Source organism: Schistocerca nitens, chromosome 11 (assembly GCF_023898315.1).
Source record: "Schistocerca nitens isolate TAMUIC-IGC-003100 chromosome 11, iqSchNite1.1, whole genome shotgun sequence".
Lineage (NCBI taxonomy): Eukaryota > Metazoa > Arthropoda > Insecta > Orthoptera > Acrididae > Schistocerca > Schistocerca nitens.
Genome location: NC_064624.1, coordinates 58,138,432 through 58,161,377, shown reverse-complemented (window position 1 = coordinate 58,161,377; position 22,946 = coordinate 58,138,432).

Below are 22,946 nucleotides of genomic sequence, written 5' to 3'. Positions count from 1 at the left end.
AGACAAAAAAAATCAGGTCAGAAATACTATAAAATGGTTTCTACAAGCCACCCTTTGTGCATGAACTGCCCTTGTTTTCCAGCCGTAAGCATTTCCTGAGATTTATCTCCGGGGAAGTCATACATTTCTTGACTCTTCCCTGAATGTTTTGAAGACAAGTGCCGATTCATTTTGTAAATCAGTGTCACCTATTCACATTTACAGAGTGCCAAATTACATATTTACCTTTTCCTGTGTTTTCCTAGTTATTAAATTTTAAGTATATTTTTCCATTTAAAAGGTTTAATCCCATGTTATGTAATTGTAAGTGTAAATTCAGGCGGTCTGTAGTGCAGTAGTTCCTCATTTGTTTTGTTTTGAAGACAACTGTCTATTTGTTTAGAAAGCCAGTTAATCAGACACTCAACTGTCGCCCGTTCACATCTCCAGAGCAGCTTCCCTGTGTTTTCCTAGTAGTACATTTCTTAAATTTCTTGCATGTTTTTTTCTGTTTAAGAAGTTTAATCTAGCATTTCTAATTGTAAGTGGAAATTCAAGTAGTCTGTAGTGTGGTTTTCATTTCTTCTGAATAGTCAGCCAAATGGTTCAAATGGCTCTGAGCACTATGGGACTCAACTGCTGTGATCATCAGTCCCCTAGAACTTAGAACTACTTAAACCTAACCAACCTAAGGACATCACACACACCCATGCCCGAGGCAGGATTCGAACCTGCGACCGTAGCAGTCGCACGGTTCCGGACTGCGCGCCTAGAACCGCGAGACCACCGCGGCCGGCAATAATCAGCCACAGAGCTCATTAAGGCATCAGTGTGGATTGGTGACACATCAGGAGGATAGCAAGTTGCACGTCTAGGTTTCTGTCTACTTTTATAGTTTACTTCTTCAGATAATCTCGTTAGGATAGGTAGAATGTGTGGATGCAAGAGACACTGGCCGCAGTTCACAGACTACTGAACGCACTTTCGGCTACAATCGGCCACCTTCAGGCCGATGCCTAAGGGTGTAGCAGTGCTGGAGAATCTGGCACGTCGAGGTGTCACTCGTTTTACCCACGGGCTCTGCTGTCGAGACACTTTACAGTGCATCCCACGCGGTGGATCCGTCCTCGCAGCAGGGCGAGTGGCGGTGGTAAAATGTTTTTGTCACTCGAGGCGGAGGGCCAGTGTGGAGGCTGGCTGGCTGGCCCTGCCTATTCACCCTGTGAACTAACAGCCAGCTGTTTCTTCAACAGGGTCTGAGCAGGTACACGTGGGCAGTGGTTTTCTACTTATTGGCATCTCCAATGTTAGGTGCATTATGGAGCTCCTTAGGAAAATAACGTTCAGAACTGGAAAGACAACCGATGTGCGCTCAGTATGTCTGCAGAGGGACTCGTCCAGGTTATGGAGGAGGCCTTCCCTGCAGTAAAAATAAATGTAAATGCCGTGCGGCTAGGGCCTCCCGTCGGGTAGACCGTTCGCCCGGTGCAAGTCTTTAGAGTTGACGCCACTTCGGTGACTCGCGTGTCGACGGGAATGAAATGGTGATAATAAGGACGACACGACACCCGGTCCCCGAGCGGAGTAAATCTCCGACCCGGCCGGGAATAGAACCCGGGCCGTTAGGTGTGGCATTCCGTCACGCTAACCACTCGGCTATGGGGGCGGACTTCCCTGCAGTTATCGAGCACGTAGGATGCACTGTGGCTCACGTCTGCACTGACGACGCCTGTCGCGTGGGTTCTGAGACTGTCCTCACTTCGTACGGGCAGCTGGTGGAGATGGTGAAGGGTACTGGCCTCGCATGCTGGGTGCAAGCAGAGCTTGCAATTTGCAGCACTATTCCCAGAGTTGATTGGAGTCGTTTGGTTTGAGTCGGGTGAAAAGTCTCAACCAAACGCTTCGTCAAGTCGTGGCTGCAGATTTCTGGGTCTGCATTATAGGGTGGGGAATTGTAGGACTGCTCTGAAACATCAGGTGCGCACTACACAAATAGAGCAGCTACCTGGGTAGCAGAGTACTTGTGGAATGCATACGGGAGTTTTTTAGGATAGGCAGTAATTTGATGTACTCGATATGGAGAAAGATAAATCGGGTTGTATTCAGACTAAAGACAGTTCAACTGTCAAAATTTTATCAACAAATTGTCAAAGTATTCGTAACAAAGTTTCAGAATTTACGGCCCTCCAGGAATGTCCTCGTGCTCAAATTATTCTCGGGACAGAGAGCTGAAACCCGCAATATAAGGCTCTGAAATATTTAGTGAGTCACGTAATGTATATCGGAAAGACAGATTAGATGCCATAGGAGGGGAAGTGTTCGGTGCAGTTGACAAAAATATTGTCTCTATTGAGGTCAAAATTGAGTGTGGCAGTGAACTTACCTAGTTGCATGTAACAGATGTTGGTGAAACCATGTTAATTGTTGGATGTTTTTACTGGTCACTCGATTCTGCAGTGACAGTTCTAGAGTCAGTCAAAGAAAGCCTGTCGTCAGTAGTGCATATTAACCCAGATATTGCAAAATTTGTTGGAGGCTACTTTAATGTACCGAGTAGAGACTGGGATGATTATGGATTCACAGAGGGGGGTACAGACAGACAGTCACGTGAAATACTTTTGAACACATTTTCTGAAAACTGCCTTGGGCAGCTAGCTCAGTAGCCCAAACATAATGGGAATATGTTAGACCTGGCAGCTACAAATAGGCTGGACCTTCTCAACACTGTCAGCATAGACAATGTCGGTATAGGAACGGGGATTAGCGATCGTGGTGTCATTACAGCAGCTACGATTACAAAAGTTAATAAATCAGTCAAAAAGGAGAGTGTTTCTGCTAGAAAGAGCAGCTAAGCAGCTGTTAGCATCTCACTCAGACAATGAACTGGCATTATTTAATTCTGGTATGACGGACACAGAGGAATGATGCGCAAAGTTTAAACAGACTGTAAATCATGCTCTGGAGAATTATGTGCCTGGTAAGTGGGTTAAGTGTGGAAAAGACCCATTGTGGTTTAACAATGAAATCTGGAAAATCCTGAGAAAGCAAAGGCTATTGCACTCTCAGTTCGAAAGAGAATGCGCAAATGAAGATAGGTGACGGTTAGCAGAGATTCGTGCATCTGTCAAAAGATGTATGTGTGAAGTATACAACAACTACAACTGCCATACCTTACCAAAAGATCTGGCCGAGAACCAGAGAAAATTCTGATCCTACGTAAAACCATTATATGTGTCTAAGGCTTCCATCCAGTCACTCGCTGACCAGTCTAGCGTGGCAGTAGAAGACAGCAAGACAAAATCCAAAGTTTGCAGGAGGATCGTACAAACGTACCATAGTTTGAACATCGCATAGATTCCCATATTGATGACATAGCAATAAGTATCCGTGGAGTACAGAAACAACTGAAAGAGTTGAAAATAAATAAGTCACCAGGTCCGAATGGAATCCCAGTTTGGTTTTACAAAGAGTAGTCTGTGTCATTGGCCCCTTACTTAGTTTGCATTTATCATGAATCTCTTCTCCAGCACAAAGTCCCAAGTGCAGGTGACTCCTGTATACTGGGTGGTCCATTGATAGTGACCGGGCCAAATATCTCATGAAATAAGCATCAAATGAAAAAACTACAAAGAACGAAACTTGTCTAGCTTGAAGGGGGAAACCAGGTGGCGCTACGGTTGGCCCGCTAGATTGTGCTGCCATAGGTCAAATGGATATCAACTGCGTTTTTTAAAATAGCAACCCCCATTTTTTATTACATATTAGTGTAGTACGTAAAGAAATATGAATGTTTTAGTTGGACCACTTTTTTCACTTTGTGATAGATGGCGCTGTAATAGTCACAAACGTATAAGTACGTGGTATCACGTAACATTCCGCTGGTGAGGACGGTACTTGCTTCGTGATACATTACCCGTGTTAAAATGGACCATTTACCAATTCAGAAAAGGTCGATATCGTGTTGATGTACGGCTATTGTGATCAAAATGCCCAACGGGCATGTGCTATGTATGCTGCTTGGTATCCTGGACAACATCATCCAAGTGTCCAGACCATTCGCCAGATAGTTACATTATTTAAGGAAACAGTAAGAGTTCAGCCACGTGTGAAATGTCAACCACAACGTGCAACAAATGATGATGCCGAAGTAGGTGTTTTAGCTGCTGTCGTGGCTAATTCGCACATCAGTAGCGGACCAATTGCGTGAGAATCGGGAATCTCAAAAACGTCAGTGTTGAGAATGCTACATCAACATCGATTGCACCCGTACCGTATTTCTATGCACCAGAAATTGCATGGCAACAACTTTGAACATCATGTACAGTTCTGCCACTGGGCACAAGAGAAATTACGGGATGATGACAGATTTTTTGCACGCGTTCTATTTAGCGACGAAGCGTCATTCACCAACAGCGGTAACGTAAACCGGCATAATATGCACTATTGGGCCACGGAAAATCCACGATTGCTGCGACAAGTGGAACATCAGCGACCTCAGAGGGTTAATGTATGGTGCAGCATTATGGAAGGAAGGATAATTGGCCCCCATTTTATAAATGGCAGTCTAAACGGTGCAATGTGTGCGGATTTCCTACGTAATGTTCTACCGATGTTACTACAAGATGTTTCACTGCATGACAGAATGGCGATGTACTTCCAACATGATGGGTGTCCGCCACATAGCTCACGTGCAGTTGAAGCAGTATTGAATAGCATATTTCATGACAGGTGGATTGGTCGTCGAAGCACCATACCATGGCCCACACGTTAATGTGGTATTTACAGGTAATCACGCTGTAACAGCATGCATTCTCAGAAATGATAAGTTCACAAAGGTACATGTATCACACTGGAACAACGGAAATAAAATGTTCAAACGTACCTACATTCTGTATTTTAATTTAAAAAACCTACCTGTTACCAACTGTTCTTCTAAAATTGTGAGCCATATGTTTGTGACTATTACAGTGCCACCTATCACAAAGCGAAAAAAATGGTCCAACTAAAACATTCATGTTTCTTTATGTACTAAACGAATATGTAATAAAAAATGGGGTTCCTATTTTAAAAAACGCAGTTGATATCCATTTGACCTACGGTGGCACCATCTAGTGGGCCAATGATAGTGCCATCTGGTTTCCCCCTTCAAGCTAGACCAGTTTCGTTCTTTGAAGTTTTTTCTGTTGACGCTTATTTCGTGAGGTATTTGGCCCGGTCATGATCAATGGACCACCCTGTATAAAAAGGGTAAAAGAACGGACCCCTAAAATTACAGGCCCTATTCTTAACATTAGTCTGCTCCAGAATTCTTGAATATATTCTGAATTCAAATACAATAAATTTCCTTGAGACCAAAAAGCTTATGTCTACAAATCAGCATGGTTTTAGAAAGGCTTGCTTATGTTAAACTCAGTTTGCCCTTTTCTTACGTGATGTACTGTGAACAATGGATTAAGTGCAATAAACTGATTCCATATTTCTAAGTTTCTGAAGAGTATTTGACACAGTGCCCCACTGGAGACTGTTAATGAAGGTATGAGCATATGGAATAGGTTCCCAGCTATGTGAGACATAATAAGATAAGTGAAGACTTTGTAAGTAACAGAACCCAATGTGTTGTCCTCAGTGGTGAGTGTTCATCAGAGACAAAGGTATCAACAGGAGCACTCCAGAGAAGTGTGATAGGACCACTATTATTTTCTATGTACATAAATGATCTGGCAGACAGGGTGGGCAGCAATTTGCAGTCATTTGTTGATGATGCTGCAGCATACAGGAAGGCGGCAAAGCTGGGTGACTGTAGGAGGATACAAGATGATTTAGGCAAAATTTCTGGTTAGTGTGATGAATGGCAGCTAGCTCCAAATGCGGGAAAATGTAAGTTAATGTGGATGAGTAGGAAAAACAAACCCGTAAAGTTCAGATACAGCATCGGTAGCGTCCCAATAGATACAGTTATGTCATTTAAATATCTGAACATAACGTTGCAAAGTGATACAAATGTATCTAGCATGTGAGCACTGTGGTAGGGAAGGTGAATGGTCAACTTCAATCTATTGAGAAGTTTAGGAAAGTGTGGTTCATCTGCAAAGAAGATTGCATATAGGATGCTAGTGTGGCATATTCTTAAGTACTGCTCTAGAGTTTGGGATCCGTACCAGGTCAGATTGAAGGAGCAAATTGAAGCAATTAAGAGGCGTGCTGCTAGATTTGTTACCAGTAGTTTTGAAGAACAAGCAAGTGTTACAGAGATCCTTTGGGAACTCAAATGGGAATCACTGGAGGGAAGGCAATGTTCTTTTCAAGGAACACTGTTGAGAAAATTTAGTGACCTGACATTTGAAGCTGACTGCAGAAAGATTATACTGCCACCGAGGTACATTTCGTGTAAAGTCTGTGAAGATAAGACATGAGAAATTAGGGCTCGTGCTCTATTTGTGAGTGAAACAGTATGTAGATATAGATGCAGCTGTAGAATGTGCATTCTCAGCATTTTGACAGTAAACCTCTCCTCAGTGCACTTGTAGCATCTGCAAATTTACTTGGAATGGTATCTTGGTGATGCTCTCACACTTACTGAATTAACACGTAACAAAACATGTTGCTCTCCCCTGTATGTTCTCTGTTTCCTTTACTGATTCTAACTTGCATACTTCTACTACTTCTTCTTCCATTTCAAATAGTGGGTGTTCACCCATTCAAAAATCAAAGATATTTTCAGTTGTGTCCATCACTTCATTGGCTGTCCTATATCCCATACTTCAGTTTAGTTAAAAGTAATGCTTGCCATGGCAGGCACTCAAGTGGCATCCTTTTGATGTGGCCATACCATATTTTTTATTGCCTGATCTCTTCTGTCATCTTTGTTTACACATCTAGATGCAGTCTTATGTCTTAAGTTCTCTCTCTTGTCTCTTCAAGGCAGTCCAAAAAATGACCTTGGAAACCTTATCTCAGCAGCTTCATTTCTTTGTTCGTCTACTTTTCTTGGAATCCAATTTTTTCTACTACACATAAGATAAGCCTTTGTCACTGCATTGTGCAGTCTTAGTGTTATTTCTTTCCTCATAGTTCCACCAAAGTACCTCCTTATACAATGATTTATAGCATCATATTTCTGTATATTTTGAGCCACATCTGATTCAGTTTTGTATATTGATATATCTGTTCCAAGATATTTAAAGGAATTTATCTGTACTACTATCTTATTGTTTATCAATATTTCTGTTCTTCTCATTTGTGTCCCTTCCATTGTCATTACTTCTGTTTTATTTACAGATATAACCATTTCATGAGTTTTCAAAATGTTATTTAGTTTAACCACATGTTTGCTAGAAGAGAACCTAGTTGACCAAAACTAATGTAATGTTCCTTTCCAGTTTCATCCTCTTGGTGTTTTTAGACTTCCATTCTTCTAAAACTTTGTCATTATACATACCAAAAAGGATTGGTGAGAACCACACCCTCATCTTAGTTCCTCGTTTACTGTCAATAACTCTCCATTTTTAATAATTTTAGTATAATCATTCAGTGATTTAATATCATTCAATCAATTTGGAGTAAGGGACAAGTGTTGTACCTAGAGAATAGTGTAACTAGGAACACACAAAGTTTTTTGGTTGGTACTTCAATCTAGTGACTGATTTTAGAATCACATTGAAGAATGTGCACTAGAAACCACAATAAGCAGTTTCTGCAATTTTCTACAGTTTTTGTTGTTGTTGTTGTTGTTAGACATGTGGCTGTGTTTTCATAGCATTTGTAAATGTTTCTTCTGGTTCTGAATTTCACCCTGAGTAAAACATGTGTACAGTAAAATCATATTTCATCGGTCATGCACCATCTTGTAGTTTGAAAGTGAAGGAGGTCTTTTAATGTGGAACATGTGATATCTACAGCTGAATTGAGTTTCTTTAATGTCTTACCAATTTTACCTCTCTTGAAAATGGAAATTTGTGTTAGTTCCCCACAGCTTCAATTTCAAAGTATTTAACTTGTACAATGGTCACTCCAAAAGAAATGCACACTATTTTTTTAAAATCCATCTTTTATTCTACATGTCTGAAAGTTTTACAGTGTGTAGATACATCCTTTAGGAACAATATTTTCATTTCTTCACATAATTTCCATCCCTCTCAACTGCCTCACGCCATCTTGGAACCAGTGCCTGTATACCCACATGGTAAAATTCTGGACCAACCTGTTGGAGCCACTCTTTGGCAGCGTGCACAAGGGAGTCATCATCTTCAAAACTTGTTCCATAAAGAGAGTCTTTCAGTTGCCCAAAGAGATGATAGTCATATGGAGCCAGGTCAGGACTGTAAGGCAGGTGTTTCAGTGTTGTCCATCCGAGTTTTTTGATTACTTCCACGGTTTTTTGACTGACATGTGGCCGTGCATTGTTGTGCAACAGCAAAACATCATGCTTTTGCCGATGTGGTCGAACACGACTCAGTTGAGCTTGAAGTTTCTTCAGTGTCGTCATATATGCTTCAGAATTTATGGTGGTTCCACTCGGCACGATGTTCTCAAGCGAGAGTCCTTGGGAATCAAAAAATACCGTGGCCATAACTTTTCCAGCAGAAGGTGTGGTTTTGAATTTTTTTTCTTGGGTGAATTTGCACGATGCCACTCCATTGATTGCCTCTTCGTCTCTGGTGAAAAATGATGGAGCCATGGTGCATCTCCTGTCACAATTCTTCCAAGAAATTCATTTCCACCATTCCCGTACTGTTCCAAGAGTTCGCTGTGTACCGTTTTTCTTGTTTCTTTGTGAGCCACTGTCAACATCCTGGGAACCCACCTGGCACAAACCTTTTTTAACGTCAACACTTTCAGTATTCTGCAAACACTTCCTTCCCCTATACCAATGTAGTGTGACAATTCGTTCACTGTGATGTGTCTGTCAGCGGTCACCAATTCGTTAACTCTCTGCACATTGTGTGGAGTATGTGCAGTACGAGGCCTTCCACTGCGAGGACAATCCTCAATAATGCCGTGCCCGCTTTCATCACGTAACCTGCTTGCCCACCGACTAATTGTACTACGATCGACAGCAGCATCTCCGTACACCTTTTTCAACCTCTTGTGGATGTTTCCCTCTGTCTCGTTTTCACAGCACAGGAATTCTATGACAGCACGTCGCTTCTGACGAACGTCAAGTGTAGCAGCCATCTTGAAGACATGCTGTGACGGCGCCACTCACGGGAACAGGTTGAACTAAGTTCGAAAACAAGCGGGAAGGATGTATCTACACACTGTAAAACTTTCACACATGCACAATGAAAACTGTATTTTTCAAAAATAGTGTGCATTTCTTTTGGAGTGACCCTCATAACTGGTTTTTTATAATACCTCTTAATTTGATTCCACTTAATCAGCTGGTAGAGTAATAATGTAGCAGATAGACATTTAAGTGATGAAACAATATTAGAAGATGGAATTTATTATACTGGCCTTCTTTGTCACCCTTCTTGTAGGTGCAAGTACAGTCATTAAATAACGTGTCTATTCCTGGACACATACTGAATGATTATTAATAGTACTTTAGAGGATTCCTTGCAGAGAATCTCATGGAGTCTGTCAGGAACATTGGAGGAGGCTGCTGAACTCTAAATTATTTTTCTTGTACAGATCACAACATTACACAAACCAGGTCACTTTAGAGGCCAAGATGGTAGTGCTGCTTTCCCCCTATCGATTACAAACCCACCTACAGTGTACTGTCTCCCACTCCCTATACACTCCACCACATCACTGTGTGCTGCACAGACTCACTGTTGCCACATTGCTATCATGTGCACCTGCTGCCTCTCCCTCCCGAATTAATTTCTTGTGTGGGTCTTGCCACCACCCTTGCCTTCAGCCATCTTTGCTGAATCTTTTCTCTTGCTCCTTGCCTCTTTTTTTCCCTTGCCCAATCCACTTGACGTAACCTCTCACTCCCACCAAGCTGTAGAGCCCAGCCCAGTTGAGCACTACCAGGTGTACCGGTATGAAATGACCGTTAAGATACAAATATGTCGATAGGGAACATTTGTTGTAAACGAGCCTTAATTTCTTTTTTGTTTGGTTGGTATGACGTCTGTCAAAGATATTTAGTATACATCAAGTCATGGAACAAACAACATCATATGTTTTCATCGTGTTAACAATGTCGAATTTTGTACCAGAAAGTGATGATTTGCAGAAAGCATTAATTTTTTGTTTTCATTTGAAAAAAAAAAAAATGCAGAGTCACATCGAATGCTTGTTGAGGCATATGGTGATCATGCTCTATCAGAAGCAACGTGCATAAGATGGTTTCAACAGATCAGAAATAATGATTTTGATGTAAGAAATGAAGAACGTGGAAGACCACCAAAAAAGTTCGAAAACACCAAATTGCGAGCAATATTGGATGAAGATGATACTTTGAGCCCGAAGCAAATGGCAGCAATGCTAAATGTTGCACAAAAAACAATTTCCCACCGATTTAAAGCTATGGGAAAGATCCAAAACTGTGGAAAATGGGTGCCACACGAATTGAATTGAAAGACAGATGGAAAACCGAAAAACCATTTGTCAAATTTTGCTTGAAAGACATAAAAGAAAATCAATATTGCATCGAATTGTTACTGGCGATGAAAAATGGAGTTATTTTAAGAATCCTAAACGGGAAAAATCATGGGTTAATCCGGGACAACCGTCAATATCGACTGCAAAACCAGATTGATTCGGCAAGAAGACAGTGCTCTGTGTTTGGTGGGATCAGAAAGCTTCTAAAACCCAGTGAAACTGTGAATACTAATCGCTACAGACAACAAATGATCAATTTCATCTATGCATTGATCGAAAAAAGACCATAATGGGCCAGAAGACATGGCAAAGTAATTTTTTTACATGATAATGCACCTGCACACAAAGCAAAACTGGTTCAGGATACAATCAAAACACTTGGCTGGGAGCTGCTACTCCACCTGCCATATTCACCAGACTTGACCCCTTCTGACTACCATTTGTTTTCATCAACGGGACACACATTGGCTGAGGAACACTTCGATTCCTATGAAGTAGCCGAAAATTGGGTGTCTGATTGGTTTGCTTCAAAAGACGAACATTTCTATTGGCATGGTGTCCACAAATTGCCAGAAAGGTGGTCAAAATGTATAGAAAGCAATGGTCAGTACTTTGAATAAAATGTTTTTACTTTTCAATTCAAAATTAGTGTTTCATTTTCACAAAAAAAAAAAAAACAAAAAAAAAAAAAAAAAAAACGCTCATTTCATACCGGTACACCTGGTATGCAGTCAGCTGGCATGGAGAGAAAGAGAGGGAGGCCAGAAGTTGTGTGTGTCTGTGTGTGTGTGTGTGTGTGTGTGTGTGTGTGTGTGTGTGTGTGTGTGTGTGTGTGTGTGTGTCCTGTAGTCAAAAAGAAATTGTCTGAAAGGTAGCATTCCCTGTATAATGGATCCTGAGATGACAGCTATTGTTGTATTTTTATATAGTAAGGATGACACCTTCAGCTATATTTATAGGTTTACTGTTATTGCAGTTGATTTGAGTTTCCACTACACCAGTGATATTGAAATTCTGCTCCTCAGAGTGCTGGGGCTCGACATGGCCTCTCCGAAGGATCCGCCAAAATAACATCGACCTAAAGAGCAATGCATATTAAGTCTTCTCACGCACTTAGAAAAACAATTCTTACAAATCAGTGTGTAATGGTGAAAATGAGGCAACAGGCAGCATAATGAATCTACAATAATGCTATGATCAAAAACTACAAGTAAAATAATGTAACTTGGACAAGAGGGTATGCGGTGACTCTAGACTCATCACTACATGTGCATGCAGTGGTTGTCTGACACTCCCCCCCCCCCCCCCCGCCACCCCCCCCTCTCTCTCTCTAGTTGTTGCCTTCAACACATCAAATTCGTCTCGCAAACGGACGAGGTGACTGATGTTGCTGAACTGAACATCTTGCTGATATTATACTATGTCCATATAAATATTCACTCAAAGAAGACTCGCTCACATGCCCACCACTGCCAATTAACATTACCAGAAAAGGAATTTTTAACACAATTAAAACTTTTCTGAAATAAATCACCTCAACTGGAATGATTGTATTGATATTTGTACAGATGGGGCTGAGGCAATGACTTGTAAAACAGCAGGAATGATATCCTAATAAAAAGTAAAGCACGAAACTGTAGTTACAGCAACTGTATCCTGCACAGAAAAAACATTCGCAATAAAGATGATGTTGCCAAATCTAAAATTGATTCTTGATAAAGCAATAAAACTAACCACTTACAGTGGGATTGTTTTCAATATTGTGCGAAGATTATGGGAGCAGATATGGAACACTACCTCTCCACACTAAGGTTAGACAGTTATTGTGGGGTAAGCACGTAATGAGATTATTCAAACTAAGAGTTGAATTACAAGATTTTATGACTGACACTTCTTTTAAATTAAAAGACCGTTTGAGCAAGGTGACTCGGTTCTTCAGACTAGCTTTTGCGGCAGATATATTTGGAAAAAGTAATGAATTAAATCGATCTTTACATGGAAAACAAACAATAATTTCCAATAGTAATAACAAAATCACTGCCTTAAAAACAATAAATTTTTGGATTGTTTGTTTTTGCAAGAGAGAATTAGAAAGCCTTTTAACATTGAATGTATTTTCTAATGAGACAGCAGAGTTACCAAATGAAACAGCTGAAAAACTGACGCAATATCTCTGTGATATGCACGTATCTTTTGAGATGTATTTTCTGGAAGAGCAGAATACAAAACTGAAAATGAATTCTTGGGTTCAGCATCCTTTTGTGCAGAATTTGCAGATGCCAGAAAATATGTCAGACAAAAGCTAGGAATCCTTTTTGACAAAAGGCAACAGATTCGAGTATAGAGTCATTGTTCAAAACAATATCACTTGATGATTTTTCCTGTAGGGTTCATGATGAATATCCACAACTTGCCACATAGACTCTGACTGCTCTTCTCCTGTTCCCTACAGCATACTTAAATGAAACAAAGTTCTCTAAATGACAAAATAGTGCAACAGACTGGATGCTGAACCCGACATGCATTGTCGACTCTCTTCTATCGAGCCTGACATTAAGCAGTTGGTAAAAAATAAACCAACTTCATACATCCCATCAAATGAAAACAATTTTATCATTTGCTGTGGGATCAATACAGTGCTATTTTGTGTACTGCATTATTGTGTGTTGTATTGCATATTGCTGTATAAGTCAGTAGTGTATAATGTACTTACTTTTGTACAATTGTCGTTAAATGATTATAATTAAAGAATGAACATAAAACCAAGGTTTGCTTATTTTAGGGCTCCATAAAATATTGAGTATGTCAAAAGGGTTTCATCACCAAAAGAGTTTGAAAACTGCTGCATTACACCATCTTCAGGCTCCTCTATGATGAAGGTGATCATACAGATACCAGGTAATCATTATACGAGGGTTATTTTTCCCAGGTTCCAATTGTTCGCTAAATAGAAACCGCAATGAAAGGGAAACATTTTATTTGCAACATTCCAGTTATTTCTCTATATAGGCACCGCTCCAGCTTAGACATTTGTCATAGTATGGTTTAACTTTCCAATACTGTCGTCACAGAAGGCAGCCACCTGTGCTTTCAGCTGTTTCTCTCTGCTGGCCTGCAGCTCATTGTCTGTGCCAAAATGGTGTCCTCATAGTCAGCATTTCGTGTGAGAAAAGGGATGAAAATCAGAGGGAATGAAGTCTAGGTTGTGCAGTGGGTGATCAAACAATCCCCACCAAAAATCTGGCCACACACTGTAACCACAACCACCACGTGCTCGGGTAGCTCAGTCGGTAGAGCACTTGCCCACAAAAGGCAAAGGTCCCGAGTTCGAGTCTCGGTCCGGCACACATTTTTAATCTGCGAGGAAGTTTCATATCGGTGCACATTCCACTGTAGAGTGAAAATTTCATTCCACAACAAAGATGCTCCTGCAGCATTTTAGATGGGAATTGTTTGACGGCCCACCGTATCGCGTGGACTTTGCTCCCTCTGATTTTCATCTCTTTCCTCACGTGAATCACTGGCTATGGGGACAGCATTTTGGCTCGGACAATGAACTGCATACTACCATAGAGAAATGGCTGAAAGAACAGGTAGCTGCCTTCTATGACAAGGGTGTTGGAAAGTTGGTACCATGCTATGACAAATGTCTAAGTCAAAGCGGTGACTATGCAGAGAAGTAGCTGGAAGATGTAGCTAAATGTTGCAAATAAACATTTTTGATTTTCACTGTGGTTCCATTTCACAAATGACTGGACCTTGAAAAAAAAGTAGCCCTTGTACATCTCATAGATCATATAATAAATTGATGTCTGCTATGCTGAAGTTGCTTTCCCATTTACCAATTTTGTATACCCTCTAAGAGACATTTAATGATTACCTGGTATCCGTATGATCAACTAGTATCATAGAGAGATGTGAAGATGGTGTAATGGAACACATCAACTAGACTGAACAGCTTAGTCAATTTGATGTCACTGTTCACACCACAAACAGGAATGCAACTTCAGCATAGTGTGTATTGATTTCTTATATCCTCTGTGAGATGTATAATAATTAGCTGGTATTCATGTGGTCAACTGGTATCATAGATAGACCTCAAGTTCATGTAAGGGAACACCAAAATTAATTACAATAAAAATACAGCTGTAGAGATCATCCTTACTACATAAATATAGGCTAGAAAGTTTTCAATTTTGTGTACATGCCATTCAATAACTCAGCAACTCTAATACTTGGTAAGTTGTTACCTTTATTTCTCATATTATGCAGATATTTGAATTTTTAAACTAGTCAATAAGCCACAATACACAATGCTTACCTTATAGTCTATGAGTCTAAGGATGTGAAATTCAGACAGACAGACAGCACGTATCGTGATTGCCCTGTCATTCGTGGACAAGTATCGAGTGAGAACCTTGGGTTTCAGGACCTGAAAGTATTACAACTGTGAGAGATGGACAAGTATGTATCCAGTGTTAATTCGAGTAATAAAATCAGAATGATATAGAATGGGACAAAGAGAGTAACTTGAACTACATTCTGCACCAAAGTGAATAATAATTTTATGAATGTTAATAATTCAGAAATAACTGACAATAGCGAAATGACTAAAAATTTTGATCAGCAGTTGTCACTGTTACCTCACAAAGAGGTTTCAGTGGTTCTGCAGACCTGTAGATATGCAAGCTGGGAGTAATATCACTGAGACAATCTCTCAGACTCTGGCAGGAACATAAGGAAAGATTCTCAATAATTTTCTACGTGTAGCAGAACATAAATATAGTACAACCAACAGTGTGCATATGTAATTGCACAGTAAATAGTGCTTTTCTTGTGGCTTCACAGCGCTTCACGGGTCATTGCCTCCATAACAATTTCCTCTCCGCCCTATCATTCGTATTCCTTCTCCCTTCTCCATCCTCAGGTTCCTGGGGCTCTGAGATTTTCTTCCATATCATTCAGCCATCATATTTGTGGTATTCCTTTTACTCTTCTTCCTGTTGGTTTCCACTGGAAGGATTTCTTTGTAGTTCTTGTGTCCTTCATTCAGGCTATTCTTATATTTTTAATAAGCCTTAAAGTACCAGCTCCCTGCATGAAAAGATCCAACTCATAATCGATCCTTGCTCTCCAACTACCATAATTTTTTTGGGTCCCTCCATAAATTTTCCACAGTATTCTTCATTCAAATAGATGAACCTCCACTCACGATGCTTGCGATTTGAGAGAGCGTGTGTCCATACAGTTCACAGGCCTGCTTATAGAGGTCACCTGTGTTGCCCCCCCTGTTGCGTTCTGGTAAGCCACCAGAGAAACAGCATATTTAAGTAATTCCAAACAAGTGGTTGACCTATTCTTCATGCTGTCTTACTGTTGTCCAGTCAGTATGTTCAGTGCTACATGCCACCTGTAAATAGGTGTTCCTCCATAAAGTACTTTATATCGTGTTTGTTCTTGTTATAACAAACTTGGTGACAAGTGAGGCTCACATTTTCTCCGCATTTCAGTGTCAGTGCTAAGTCACCTGACAAACATCTCGGTGGGAGAACTACTCTAGTGCCTCATTGCCCAGTAGCAAGCTTGTATGGAGCAACAGCAGGTTCTTGCCACTGCTCTCAATCACACGGTGTCTACATGTCTGTGGCACGTTACTCTTCCATCAGTACAATCACCACCCTTTCTGGTGTAGGATGAATCGGCTGAAGACTGGGACTCATATTAGACACCGTTACACCGACATTTCCAGGTTTTTTGCACGGGTGATGCAAACCGATGTAGGGCTTTCGCCATTTCCTGGCTTTCGCAATGCGTGTATCAGTTGTTGTGCCAACTTGCACCTTTGCAAGAACCGGTCAGCTTACCGTATGATGAAATGCGCAAGCTTCTCTCGACGTATTATTGTGACAGAACACATGTCATTGCAATGCGTGTAGAATTTTATCATTGTCAGAAATGCCCAGATCAATCTTACAAAGCCTGGGCTCCAGAATTACACAGGTTGAGCCATCATCGTAAATTTGTCACTAACACCCACTGTGAATCCTATGCCGATCACATGGTACGCGATGTTATTATTTCTCTGGCCGTGGATAGGGGAGTATGTGAAAAAGCACTAAAATGTGAGGATCCGGCACCTACAGATGTGCTCAATATAGCACAGTCCTATGAAGTGTCACGGTCTGCAGGCAATCAGATTGCTGCTGTGTGAGAAGAGGTATCTGAAGTTGCTCAGTCAACCCGTGTTAGGCACGTCACAAGTGATCGGGATGACGGGAAAGCTGTTGCAGCAGTACAACCTTCAACTCAGCATCGCACGAAGCGGCGTCATCAACGGGCTGAGTCACAACAGTGGCTGTGTACCCCCCTTCCGTCTTGCTCGTACTGCTTTGTCCCACATGAGCACCCTTTGTGCCCTAAGCATTGGGTGATTTGCAACAGGTGTTGAAAGAAAGACCACGTTGCATTGGTGTGAAACTCCTCTTCAAACGTGGTACACACAGTAACACCGATGGATATAAACTATAACTCTACCGTGACTGTTTCTCAGAACAAACTGTTTATTGGCTTGCATGTGTTTAACAAACCACTAAAGATGCAAGTGGCTTTGCTAAACACACAAATGTACGTGAACTTGGGCTTCCTTCCCCTCAAACAGGTTTCACGGAAGTTGGTTAGCAGCTTCTGACCCGAGGTCAGTGCTCTGCTCCTGCCTCTTACAAATCTGTTGTTTGCCCTCTCACCTTTCTTGTTGTGGATAATTCCCATACCGCAGACCTGTTTGGGTTAGATGCTTTTGGTTTCTCCACAGCCAATGAGATAAATTTAGTCTCAGATCGAGTTCTGTATCAGCGACTGGAGTCTCTCTGTTCTGTTTTCCCCTAAACTAGGTTGTGCTACCAGTTATCAGACCCACGTTACCGTGAGACTGGCCACCCTCATTTTTTGCTGGGCATATCAGGTGCCTGTCACATTGCACAACTCCGTCAAGACCGAATTGGACTGTGTGACATTGTTCGATGTCATTTGGCCTACTTCATCTAATGAATTGGCTACAACACTGGTCATTGTTAAGAAGCTGATGGGTAGGCTTCACCTCTGCAGCACGATTAATGCACAGTCTGTAATACATACATACTCTTTGCGCTGCCACGACACATTGCTCTCAAAATTGTCAGGCAGCCACTACTTTCCTGAGATAGTTTTGTTGGAAGCATACCTCCAGCTCACCTCGGATGAGGCCTCTAGGTGCCTTCTCGTTGCCACTGTGCTGGCGTAAGCTGTCGCCAGCACGTGATTGGCAAAGACGTAGTGTGAAGATCGATAGTAGGTGCTCGATTGTGCACACCTATCACGAGTGAGGCCAGAGACAGTCTCTAAAACAACACACTGCCAACACCCTCTCAATCACAAGTATTTAGGCTGCCACTGCTGACCGGATGATCAGTCACTCAGCCTCACTAACTCAGTCACTGTCGGACTAACTCACCAGTTTGGCAACTGTCATTCACTGCAGTGCAGCCTCTGTTCTTATCTCAGGCTACGACAGTACATAGCATCAGATTATAGCAAGATTATCGAGAATGTCTGCAAGAGGACTATTATGGATGAGTTTGCACCACAACACATGGACTCCATTTAAGTTAAATAGCAGCTATCTGTTCATGTAAATAAAGAATTGTGTTAATCCACATGTCCATTTGTGTTGTAAAAAGAGGATACCAGCCACCAAACAACATCCTCTCCGTTGATTCCTGCGGTACGAGACCCTATAGTGGCAACGAGGATAGGATCCGACCCATGCATTCAAAACACCTCGTTGCTTACAATGGACAGCAAGTTCCAGTGCTTGGACAGTGTAGTTTGCCTGCCACTTACAAACCTAACACTAGGACAGTGAAATTTACTGTGCTGAAATCAAGAGACAGTGAGAACATATTGGGTTTAGATGCCTATGATTTGTCTGGACTTACATTGTCGGCTTTTGACCCAAAAGGCATTCTCACTAGCTTGCTTAAAGAGTTTCCTGAACTACTTTCAGAAGGAATGGGAAAAGCTAATAGCCCTGTAGTGCATGTTACATTGAAAGACAATTCATAGCCCAAGTTTTTCCGGGCCTGCCCCATTCCAATTACTTTAAGAGACAAAGTAGTAAGTGAATTGAAGGAATTGAAAGATAATGGTGAAATTGCTCCCATTCAAGCTAATCAATGGACAAGTCCTCTCGTTTTGTTGCCTAAGCCTTCTGGTTGCATTTGTGTTGACTTCAAGTCTACAGTCAACCTACAGGCAGTAGTTGACAGTTAACCGTTACCTTGCCCTGACGAACTCCTGGACAGGCTTGCTGCAGGACGTTACTTTTCTAAGACAGATTTGCTTGAAGTCTACTTACAAATTCCACTGGATGAAGAATCACAGAAAATATTTGTTGTAAATACACATTTAGGACTGTTCAAGTATTTGCATTTGTCTTTCAGCAGCAGTTCCACATCTGCCAATTTTCAATGTTACTTTAAACAGCTGACTGTACAAATGCCATTTTGTTCAAACTGTTGTTGTTGTTGTTGTTGTTGTGGTCTTCAGTCCTGAGACTAGTTTGATGCAGCTCTCCATGCTACTCTATCCTGTCCAAGCTTCTTCATCTCCCAGTACCTACTGCAACCTACATCCTTCTGAATCTGCTTAGTGTATTCATCTCTTGGTCTCCCTCTACGATTTTTACCCTCCACGCTGCCCTCCAATGCTAAATTTGTGATCCCTTGATGCCTCAAAACATGTCCTACCAACCGATCCCTTCTTCTAGTCAAGTTGTGCCACAAACTTCTCTTCTCCCCAATCCTATTCAATACCTCCTCATTAGTTACGTGATCTACCCACCTTATCTTCAGCATTCTTCTGTAGCACCACATTTCGAAAGCTTCTATTCTCTTCTTGTCCAAACTGGTTATCGTCCATGTTTCACTTCCATACATGGCTACACTCCATACAAATACTTTCAGAAACGACTTCCTGACACTTAAATCTCTACTCGATGTAAACAAATTTCTCTTCTTCAGAAGCGATTTCCTTGCCATTGCCAGTCTACATTTTATATCCTCTCTACTTCGACCATCATCAGTTATTTTACTCCCTAAATAGCAAAACTCCTTTACTACTTTAAGTGTCTCATTTCCTAATCTAATCCCCTCAGCATCACCCGATTAAATTCGACTACATTCCATTATCCTCGTTTTGCTTTTGTTGATGTTCATCTTATATCCTCCTTTCAAGACACTGTCCATTCCGTTCAACTGCTCTTCCAAGTCCTTTGCTGTCTCTGACAGAATTACTATGTCATCGGCGAACCTCAAAGTTTTTACTTCTTCTCCATGAATTTTAATACCTACTCCGAATTTTTCTTTTGTTTCCTTTACTGCTTGCTCAATATACAGATTGAATAACATCGGGGAGAGGCTACAACCCTGTCTCACTCCTTTCCCAACCACTGCTTCCCTTTCATGCCCCTCAACTCTTATAACTGCCATGTGGTTTCTGTACAAATTGTAAATAGCCTTTCGCTCCCTGTATTTTACCCCTGCCACCTTCAGAATTTGAAAGAGAGTATTCCAGTTAACGTTGTCAAAAGCTTTCTCTAAGTCTACAAATGCTAGAAACGTGGGTTTGTCTTTTCTTAATCTTTCTTCTAAGATAAGTCGTAAGGTTAGTATTGCCTCACGTGTTCCAACATTTCTACGGAATCCAAACTGATCTTCCCCGAGGTCCGCTTCTACCAGTTTTTCCATTCGTCTGTAAAGAATTCGCATTAGTATTTTGCAGCTGTGACTTATTAAACTGATAGTTTGGTAATTTTCACATCTGTCAACACCTGCTTTCTTTGGGATTGGAATTATTATATTCTTCTTGAAGTCTGTGGGTATTTCGCCTGTCTCATACATCTTGCTCACCAGATGGTAGAGTTTTGTCATGTCTGGCTCTCCCAAGGCCATCAGTAGTTCTAATGGAATGTTGTCTACTCCCGGGGCCTTGTTTCGACTCAGGTCTTTCAGTGCTCTGTCAAACTCTTCACGCAGTATCATATCTCCCATTTCATCTTCATCTACATCCTCTTCCATTTCCATAATATTGTCCTCAAGTACATCGCCCTTGTATAAACCCTCTATATACTCCTTCCACCTTTCTGCCTTCCCTTCTTTGCTTAGAACTGGGTTGCCAACTGAGCTCTTGATATTCATACAAGTGGTTCTCTTCTCTCCAAAGGTCTCTTTAATTTTCCTGTAGGCAGTATCTATCTTACCCCTTGTGAGACAAGCCTTTACATCCTTACATTTGTCCTCTAGCCATCCCTGCTTAGCCATTTTGCACTTCCTGTCGATCTCATTTTTGAGACGTTTGTATTCCTTTTTGCCTGCTTCATTTACTGCATTTTTATATTTTCTCCTTTCATCAATTAAATTCAATATTTCTTCTGTTACCCAAGGATTTCTATTAGCCCTCGTCTTTTTACCTACTTGATCCTCTGCTGCCTTCACTACTTCTTCCCTCAGAGCTACCCATTCTTCTTCTACTGTATTTCTTTCCCCCATTCCAGTCAATTGTTCCCTTATGCTCTCCCTGAAACTCTCTACAACCTCTGGTTCTTTCAGTTTATCCAGGTCCCATCTCCTTAAATTCCCACCTTTTTGCAGTTTCTTCAGTTTCAATCTGCAGTTCATAACCGATAGATTGTGGTCAGAATCCACATCTGCCCCTGGAAATGTCTTACAATTTAAAACCTGGTTTCTAAATCTCTGTCTTACCATTATATAATCTATCTGATACCTTTTAGTATCTCCAGGATTCTTCCAGGTATACAACCTTCTTTTATGATTCTTGAACCAAGTGTTAGCTATGATTAAGTTATGCTCTGTGCAAAATTCTACAAGGCGGCTTCCTCTTTCATTTCTTCCCCCCAATCCATATTCACCTACTATGTTTCCTTCTCTCCCTTTTCCTACTGACGAATTCCAGTCACCCATGACTATTAAATTTTCATCTCCCTTCACTACCTGAATAATTTCTTTTATCTCGTCATACATTTCATCAATTTCTTCATCATCTGCAGAGCTAGTTGGCATATAAACTTGTACTACTCTAGTAGGCATGGGCTTTGTGTCTATCTTGGCCACAATAATGCGTTCACTATGCTGTTTGTAGTAGCTAACCCGCACTCCTATTTTTTTATTCATTATTAAACCTACTCCTGCATTACCCCTATTTGATTTTGTATTTATAACCCTGTAATCACCTGACCAAAAGTCTTGTTCCTCCTGCCACCGAACTTCACTAATTCCCACTATATCTAAATTTAACCTATCCATTTCCCTTTTTAAGTTTTCTAACCTACCTGCCCGATTAAGGGATCTGACATTCCACGCTCCGATCCCTAGAATGCCAGTTTTCTTTCTCCTGATAACGATGTCCTCTTGAGTAGTCCCCGCCCGGAGATCCGAATGGGGGACTGTTTTACCTCTGGAATATTTTACCCAAGAGGACGCCATCATCATTTAATCACACAGTAAAGCTGCATGTAAAGCTGCATGTTTGTTCAAACTACCTTGACAAAATTGTCATCTCAGGTCATACATCAGAGGAAAAACAGATTGCCAATTTGCGTACTCTTTTTTGAGTGTTGTCTCAAGTGGGACTCAAGTGTTGTCTCGAAAAGTGTTACTTATTTCAAACTGAACTACAGTACTTAGGTTATGTGATAAAAGTCAGGGTGTGCACCCTCTCCAATCTCATTTGCTTGCAATCTGTGACCTGCCTGTTCCTCACAATGTGTCTGAACTGCAGTCAGTACAAGGCAATACGACATACTACATTCAGCTTATACCAAATGTCGCTCATATTGCAGCTCCATTGCATCGCCCGCATCACAAAAATGTAACTTTTGTTTGGAATAAAGATTGTCAAGACAAATTTCATAAACTCACAAATGCCTTGTTTAGTGACAGATGTTTAGTGCATTTTGACCCAGCCAAGCCAGTAGTTTTGCAAGGCAATGATTCTTCCTACGGAAACGGCACTGTGCTTTCGCACAGAATTGGTGCACAAGACAGACCCATTGCTGTTGCCGCAAAGTTCCTCACTCAGGTTCAGTGCAATTATTCTCAAATAGAAAAATAGGCTCTCGCTATTGGGTACGATGTGCAAAATTCCTTCACTATTTGTACGGTCGCAAGTTCTTTTTAGTGACAGATCACGAGCCTTTGCAGCCCTCGTTTCATCTGTGAAAGCTGGTACCTACACACAATGCTCAAAAATTGCAACGTCGGTCTTTGTCGCTTTCACAGTATCAGTATCAAATTGTGTACAGACCTACGACAAAGCACGGCAATGCAGACGTCCTATCTCACATTCCGATTGGCCCA